This window comes from Callospermophilus lateralis, chromosome 4, assembly GCF_048772815.1.
Source record: "Callospermophilus lateralis isolate mCalLat2 chromosome 4, mCalLat2.hap1, whole genome shotgun sequence".
In the NCBI taxonomy this organism is placed as follows: domain Eukaryota; kingdom Metazoa; phylum Chordata; class Mammalia; order Rodentia; family Sciuridae; genus Callospermophilus; species Callospermophilus lateralis.
In genome coordinates, this window is record NC_135308.1 from 60,764,838 (window position 1) to 60,774,218 (window position 9,381).

The following is a 9,381-nucleotide window of genomic DNA, read 5'->3' on the forward strand; positions in this document are numbered from 1 at the left end:
TTCAAAAACATATTAAAAAAGATAGTACAGGCTGGGATTGTGGCTCAGTAGTAGAGCGCTCGACTAGCATGGGCGAGACCGGGGTTCGATTCTCAGCACCACATAAAAAAAATAAAGGCATTGTGTTGTGTCCATCTACAAAAGAAAAAAAAATCATTCTCTCTCTCTCTCTCTAAAAAAAAAAAAAAAAAGATAGTGCACCAGGATCTCATGGGGTTAATCCCAGGGATGCAAGGCTGGTTCAACATATGGAAATCAATAATTGTAATTCATCACATCAATAGACATAAAGACAAGCATCACACAATTTTCTCAATAGATGCAGAAAAAGCATTTGACAAAATACAGCATCCATTCATATCCAAACCACTAGAAATACTAAGGATAGTAGAAAATACTTCAATATTATAAAAGCTATATATATTAGACTCAAGATCAACATCATTTTAAATGGAAAAAAAATGAAAGCACTCTTCTAAAAACAAACAAGTCAGGGGTGCAGACTTTCATCACTTATACTCAAGGTAGTCCAGAAAAAACTAGCCAGAGCAATAAGAAAGATATTAAACAGATATGAATAGGAAAAGAACTACTCAAACCATTAGAAGACCCTGAAAAACTTCTACAAATCATAAGCAAATTCAGTGAAGTTGAAGGATATAAAGTTGACACTCATAGATCAATTTTGTTCCATACAGCAGAGATGAATCAACTGGAAGAAAAATTATGAAAACTATCACATTCACAACAGCCTCAAAAGAAAAGAAAATACCTGGGAATCAATATAACAAAGGAAGTGAAAGACCCCTATGATGAAAACTACAGAACTATAAAAGAAACTGTGTATAATATATATATATGCATGTATATAATATATATATATATATATATACATATATATATATATATGTATGTATATTTTGTGTGTATGTGTGTATACTCACACACACACATATATACACACATGGGAATACTTAATGAAAAATGAATGACTTTTGTCAGAAAATGGATGAATCTGGACACTATCATGGTTAGCAAAATAAGGCCATCACCAAAAACCAAAGGTTTTCTCTGATATGTGGATGCTGACACACAACAAGAGTTGAGAGGTAGAACAGAAGTTCAGGAGATTAGACAAAGGAGAATGAAGGAAAGGGAAATGGGGCAGGTACAGGAAAGACATGGCATGATTCTGACATTTTTTTTATAAATATATGAATATAACACAGTGAATCTCTACAACCATAGAATCCTGTACAGTGAATTCGGTACAACTATAAGGCTGATTTGAATTAAAATAAAATGTACTCCACGTTTGTATAATTGAAAATATACTCTATTGCCATATAACTAAAAAGGATACCAAAAATTAAAGAAAATGTTTCAGAAATAACCTACTTACTAAATGAAAACCGAAAAAGAAAAAATAATTTAAAAAATGATTTTAAACTTTCCAGATTTGATGGTAGACGTGTCTTCACAGCCTAGAAGCTCAACAATCCATAAGTGAAAAAAACTTAAAGATATCCACACAATGAACAATAGTTAAGTTACCAAAAGACAAAACAGAATTATGAAAGTAGAGAGGAGAGGGAGTTTTCACCTACAAGTGTTTTTTACTTGTATGTACAGCTAGTTTATTATCAGGAGACCATGGAAGCCATAGATGTTAGAGTTACCTATCTCATAGATGTTAGAGTACTGGGTGAAAAATAATCAAACAAGAAGTCTTTTTTTTTTAACCTAAAATACCAATCTTTTATTGGGCATAATTTGAAAAGTACTGCTTCAGGATACCTTGTTGACACTAAGAATAGGATGGTCATTTACTACCACTCTTCTAAAACTCTTTATTAAATTATGATTTTTCTTATGGAAGTACATGTTACAACAAATTATGCCTAAATACATGCCTTACGTATCTACATCATCTACATCTCTTCCTTAGTGTTGATCTTAAGCATATTCTCTATAAACACTTCAGTTTTCTAAAGTTACCTAAAAACATACTTAAAGTAGGATATTAAAATTATTACTCAAACAAGAATTCTATTATCAGTAAATTCTGTCTCAGGAGTAAAAAATAATTAAGTCATTTCTTGATAAATAAAAGTTGAAGTAGTCTTTACCAAAGTTGAAGTTTTCCAGTGTTACAGAAGACGCCAGCACCTCATCTTCAATTTCCTCTTCTTCCTGCCTTCTTGTCTCCAGAATTCCGCAAAGCCCACAGACAAGCAACTGAAACGTTGCAGAGCAAAGAGAGAACTGAGACAAAGGGGGTTACTCTAGCGGTTTATATAGCCTATACTTTGCTGCTATTGGTCCAAATTGGAAACCTACTAACGCTATTGGTCCAAATTCATGCTAATTAGGTCTTAGAAAACAACAACTCTATTGGTCAGCCCTGAATCCCATTCAGTTTTGCCCTACTTCCATTTTCTCTCTGCTTGTGGAAACGAGACACTGAAGTCCTTGAATTGTGCATGCTCAGTGATGTGTCTGCAGCTGCAGGCTACACAGAATGTGCTTTTGCAAGTAGGCATCCCCACAGGGTGCAATCTGGGCTGCAGTGCAGTTACAGATCGGCTTGCCCTGGCTCACCTCGGCACAAGTGTGGACATGCCTCAGGCCTGCCATGCCTGCATGGCAAGTTCCACAGGGCTTTGCTTGCCACTCGTGCTCCAGTCCACCTGAGCAACCACTCTTCTCCTCAGCTGCTCCACCTCTCCCCTAATGCTTCTTGTCAGGACCAGGCCAGCCAGGCAGCTTGGCAGCCAGAGAGACATGTCATTACTAATATTCTGCCCTGTAAGAAATGCTAAAAGGTCCTTCAGGATGAAATGAAATGACACTGGATTGTAATTTGAATCCACATGAATAAACAAATCTTTACAGAAAAATGTAAAAGCCAATATTATTTTGGTTTATAATCATTTTCCTTCCTGTATAACTAAAAGGACAAATGTATAAAATGAAAACCAGAAATCCATGTTCATGGGTACACAATGTATAAAATATAATAGGATACAAAATACAATAATGCAATTAAAAAACATAATAATGACAAAGATGTATAGGAGCAGTGTGTTTATGCAAATGAAACTAAGTTTATATTACCCAAGTAGGAAGTTCAGCACCATGCATGCCCCTCCTGGGCACACTGCCCACCTGCCCATACCTAGGCACACTCTGAGGACTAGACCCTCCCACACACTTCAGACCTGGACCTCTTTCAGTCACCAGGTCTCCACAAAGGAGCACATGATCTTTATTTTGATTAATATTAACTAGCATAATACATTCAAATAACAAATATGAAGAAAGGACTATATAGATTCTAATCTTATGTATATAGATACAAATCTATCATCTATAATCTAATTTTTCAAGAGATTCCAATGACTAATATTATAAGCAATATCATGAAGAGTGTGTACTGATCATTCCTGATGGTGCTGTTTTGAAAGACTTCATGTCCTATGAAACTCTTTTCTCTTTTTTTTCCTGATTTGGTTCTAGTAAATTCTATTATATGCATCCAAGAGCTGGCTGATCAAAATCATGTGAGGCTGCTCAGTACTGGTCCTCAGGGTTCACAGTTTAATAGACATCTAGAGATGCTGCCATTATACAGTCCAAGACCAGTGTTTCTCTTTAGCAGGAGCTAGAGTCAACTAAAGCTGTGATTATGGGAGAAAATACTGTTGCACAAATAGATACTTCTTCAGAAAATTAATTTTAATATATGTAGTTATAGCATTTTCACCTTTTGGATATTTTTGGCATTTCATATTGTAACAGAAAAAGAAAAAATAAAGGAATATTTAAAGATAATGGGACATTATGTCATACTGCCTTTTGACATTCCTGAGTTCTTTTGTATACAAGTTTGATTTTTCTTGTCCCTTTTTATAGCATTCATTGCAACTGCTTCTTTGTCATTCCTCCAAAGTAGCAGCATTATAATATTTCTACTTTTCTTCTTATAGGAATTATCATCTGTATTTTTTTGATTTAATGCTAACACCTCTTCTTTAAACATCAAAATATGGGAATAGTTGATTTTTTTTTGTCACTGTGGCTTTTGTGTTTTGTTGACACTTTGATAGTCCTCAGGAAAGTTTTCCCAAATCACTGGTGTGAATATTAAGTCCTTTTGCTTTCAGTGTACTTTTTTGATTTGCATTGTACAGGCAATGCATTTAGAAGAATTTAATGAAGTTGCTTTATTTTCTAATTTGTCTGAAGGCCCATATCCTCTATTCATGCTAGCACATGAGTATATTGCAGATTCTTTTGGCTATGTTGTTCAAATCATTTCAAGGTAATTAGGTTTATGAGATCATCTTTATAATTTCTAAAACTTTCATATTGTTCAAAGAACAAAAGACTTTATAAGATATTATAAGAGGGCAATATTAATGGAAATGTTAGTTTTAGTGAAATTGTTGATCCTGTTTCTTCAGAATTTATAGGTGGAGAAGCAGACTACATACAGAATTAAAAATGAAAATATCAAGGCTTTGAGAAATTTGTCACCTTTGACATACATGAGGATCAGATTATTTCATTACCTGGCCATAGCAGAATAGGAAAGAGTACAACCATGAATAGCTTTGCATCTGTATGTGGACACAGATTCTCAGAAATAAAAAGTGTTTGAAGGAAGAAAGACAATTGCATTTTCCCACTCTTAAACACTTTGACCTTTTGACAGCAAGAAAAAATTATCAACTTTGACTTCGATCAAAGTAATAACAGCCAACAATATGACACAAGAAGTGCAAAATATTTTACTAGATTTACACATGAAGATTACCAAAGATAACCAAACTGAAACACTAACTGGTAGCCAAAAAAGAAAGCTGTCTTTAGGAATCCAGAGGCCACTGCTAGATGAACCAACAGATGAAATGAATCCCTGTTCTTGTCATATTGTTTGGAATCTTTTAAAATACAGAGAAACCAATCAGGTGAGAGTGTTTACAATTCAGTTTATGGATGAAGCTGTCTTATCACAAGTAATAATGAAATGTGTTGGGTGTTGGGAGTTTCCCTAAGAACTCCCTGGGCCTTTCAGACATGGCAGTGGGCAAATTGCCAGTGGGTGGCTAAGAACTCCCTGGGCCTTTCAGATAAGGATCCCCTAATGTAACATGGTGTGGGCAAATTGCCAGTGGGTGGATAACAAGTTGTTTTGAAAATTTCCTAATTGGTCCTCCCATTTTCCATGCTTGTGGACAGTTTGTGATCCCCATGAATCTTTATGCACGGCGGACGTGTGTTCACTGTAGCTGATGACCTGACCTTTATTATGATTGGCCCCGGGAGCTTCCTGGTTTAAGATAACTGACTTTCACTTTCTATATAAGCTAGCACCAGCTTGCAAAAAGTGCTTCATCTTTGTCACTGCTATCTGTGTGTGCATTTTAATCTCCAATGACGACGAGTCTTGGCTTTTCATTGGGTTCTTCAATTTCTTTTAAAATGAAGGATCAGCCAGCACCTGGTTATACACATTGATGGATATTGTGCTATAGGATCTCTTTCTTCATGAATTAAACAACATATACTTGGATTACTTTACTACAACAGTATGAATAACAGCTGGTATATACCTTGCCTTTGAAAGATATGGACAAATTTTCAGGTTTGTATCCTACTCTAGACATTCATTCAAATTTAGGTGTTATTTCTACCAATGTTTTGATAACTTTGGAAGATGCATTCTGAAAAATTGAAGATGAATCAGAAATTGATCAAGCAGATTACAGTGTATTTAAACAGAGCCACCAGAGGAAGAAATGAATTCAAGTCTTTTGATAAAGTGGATCAGAGCTTACTCATTCTTTCTGAAACCAAAGCTTCCCTAATGTGCACCATGAGCCTTTGGAAACAGCAGATGTCTACAATAGCAAAGTTTAATTTCCTTACTAGCAAACATAAAAGTAATTCAGTGTTGTTTCTACTTTTTAACTTGTTGTTGTTCTTTTTGAGTTTTTTGTTGTTGTTTGTTTTTGGTGATTTTTTTTGGAAGTTCAGATTTTTATGTTTTTGTTACATTACTCTTAAAAACGTCATGGTTCTCATCAAATTTTTTAAGGCTTATATTTTCTAAAACTTGGAGATTAACCTTATAAATACAAAATAATTCTACTTCTTCAAAACTCTACTGACTCCAGTATCAGTAATCTTATTAACTTTTCACAGTACTATGGTTTGTTTTTTTTACCTGTATTGATGAACATCATTTGTAACTACCATCTCTCTCATTGAAATGTGACTGAAACCATCCAGATTTGGAGTATTCCATTCTTTCAACAAATTACTGACATCATTTTAAAAATTGTGCTGTATTTTCAAGGAACTGAGCTTTGCATCATTTACTGCAGTTCCACCTTATTTTGCTATGGAAAAATGCAGTGAATCATGAGGTTAAAACTTAAACTTTCAGGTCTTCTCCATCCATATAATGAATTGGACAAGCTTCTGTTTATATCTCCAGGTTCATTTGTTCTTATTTTGATGCTAAGAAGGTTGTTTGCATTTCACTATAGATTATATTGTTATAATATAAAATTCCAACTTTTGGTTTTATTGTCTTATTGATTATGTTCCATCAGTTATTCTGTTCACTTATGTTACTTCTTTCACCTTTAAGAAAACTTTAAATACCAAAGAAATTCAGTTATTTGTCTCTTCTGTGACACTATTGGCTTGTATTGTTATCACTAAAATAACTTTTTTAATGTGATACACAGTTACAGCCATTTTTCATCATACTTTTGCATAGCCATTCCAGTCTATACAGTTCTAGTTTCACTGATTTCTTTCATAAATTTTTCTGGGAAAAATATACAAAAATTGAGAATGTCTACATTCCACAGCATAGGTTTTTAGTGACTGTTGTAACATCTTACCTCCCTAGGTACTGTAGATTTTTTTTCTTCCAGTACTATAAGTACGAGCACAGATACAAATCAATAGAAAAGATCAATTTCTCAAGACCCTTTCAACAAGTTTCAAAATTAAGAAGTTTCCAGAACCACTTAACAATATGGATGAAGATGTCAAAGCTGAGACTAAAGATTGAAGAGCTAATGAGTTAGCAGTGTTGTGAAGAGAAACCAGTCACTGTGCTCATCAATTTCCATAAAGAATATAATGACAAGAAAGAGTTTTTAAATCCAAGTAAATTAAAGAAAATAAATACATCAACTAAATACATCTCTTTCTGTGTGGGAACAAAAGAGGATAATTCTTAGGAATGTTGGGTCCAAATGGTGCAGGCAAAAACACAGTGAGTAATATTCCTGTTGGTGATATTTATCCAACTCAGGCCAGGTGTTTCTAAGAGATCATACTTCAGATGCAACTGAAGATGATGACTTGATTAAGTGTATAGATTACTATCTTCAGATAAACCCACCATGATCAGATATTAAATTACAATGTTTTGAAATTTATGGATCTATGAAAGAATGAAATGTAAGTGACATGAAAGTAATCAGTCATCTAACAAATGCATTTGATTAAAAACACTTCAGAAAAGTATAGTGAAACTACCTGCAGAAATCAAACAAAAGTCATGTTTAGCAGTAAGTATGCTATGAAATCCTTATATTATTTTACTAGATGAATCATTTATAGCTATAGATCCTAAAGCCAAAACATATGTGACAAGCAACCTGAAGTGCATTTAAAAACAAAAAAGCAGCGCTGCAAGTCTAACCACTCATTACATGGAGGAGGCAGAGGCTGGCTGTGATCAAGTTGTTAATATAATGTCTGGGCAGTTAAGATGCATTGGGACAGTACAATATCTAAAGAGTAAATTTGCTAAGAAAACTAGTTGTTCAGATGTAGGAATATGAAATTAGACTTCTCTCATCCTGCACAAAACTCAAATAAAAATAGATCAAAAACCTAGGAATTAGACTAGCAACTATGTAACACCTAGAAGAAAACATAGGGTCCACACTCCAGCATATATCCACAGATAATGACTTTGTCATAGGACCTGAAAGCTTAGGAAATAATTTCAAAAGTTAATAAATGGAATGACATAAAATTGAGAACTTCTGCACAGCAAAAGAAACAATTAGGGATGTAAGAGCAAACCTACAGAATGGGAGAAAATTCATGCACATTACTCTTCTGACAGAGGATTGATATCTACAATATATAAAGAACTAAAAAATTGTCACCAAAAAATCAAATAACCCAATTAGTAAATAGGCAAATAAATTAAAAAGACATTTCTCAAAGGAAAAATACAAATGGTCAACAAATATATGAAAAAATGTTTAACATTGGGCTGGAGTCATGGCTCAGTAGTAGAGCACTTGCCTGGCACGAGGTCAGGGGTTCGATCCACGGCAGCACATATAAATAAATAAAAAAGATTAATTAACAACTAAAAATTATTAAAATGTTTAACATCAATAGCAATTATGCAAATCAAAACTACACTGAATTTTCATCTCACACCATTCAAAATGGCAGTTATCAAGAATATAAATAATAAACCAGGCACTGTAGCACACACATGTAATTCCAGTGACTTGGGAGGCTGAGGCAAGAGGATTGCATGTTCAGTGCCAGCCTCAGCAACTTAGTAAGGTCCTAGGTAACTTACTGAGAAAAATGAAATTATGTAACTTGCTGGAAAATGGATATAATTGAGAGCATTATGTTAAGAGAAACTCAAAAGATGGAGGTCTTCTGTTTCCTCTCATATGCAGAAGCTAGAGAGGAAAATGGAAATGAAAGGTAGGGGTGGATCTCATAAAAATCAAAGGAGGATTAGCGGATAAAAGGGACCAAGGAGAGGGAGGCAGGCAGGGAGAGGGGTATCTAGGAGTGATATTGGCCAAATTATCTTGTTATATGTACCAACAAATGCCATCACTATCTTTGAGAGTAATTCAACAATAAAAAAATGGGAAAAAAGAACAAAAAACAAAAAGAATGAGCAAACTCAAACAGACAAAAAGATAGCTAGGGGTGGTGGCTCACATCTGTAATCCTAGCAGATCAGGATGCAGGTGGATTGTGATTTCAAAGCCAGCAATTTGGCAAGGCCCTAAGCAATTCAGCAGGACACAGGGTCTGGAAATGTGGTTCAGTGGTTAAGTGGCCCTGGGTTCAATCCCTCATACAAAAACAAAACAAACAAACAAACAAACAAACAAACAAAATACAAAAAACAACTCAGAAAAGAAGAAAGACAAAAAGATTAAAGAATACCAAGGGCTGGGAGCAGGAGAAAATACGAAGAGTTGTTATGCAGCAGGATAGAGTTACTATTTAGAGTGATGAAAAGTTTGCAAAATAGCTATGATGGTTATTCAACATTGCATTTATAATTAATACCACTAA

The 9,381-nt window shown here is 34.4% G+C and overlaps 1 pseudogene; it reads left to right on the forward strand.

Annotated features, from left to right (window-relative positions):
- Window positions 1-3,532: 3,532 nt before the first annotated feature.
- LOC143398256 (cholesterol transporter ABCA5 pseudogene) lies at window positions 3,533-7,874 on the forward strand (annotated as a pseudogene).
- The last annotated feature ends 1,507 nt before the right edge of the window (window positions 7,875-9,381 follow it).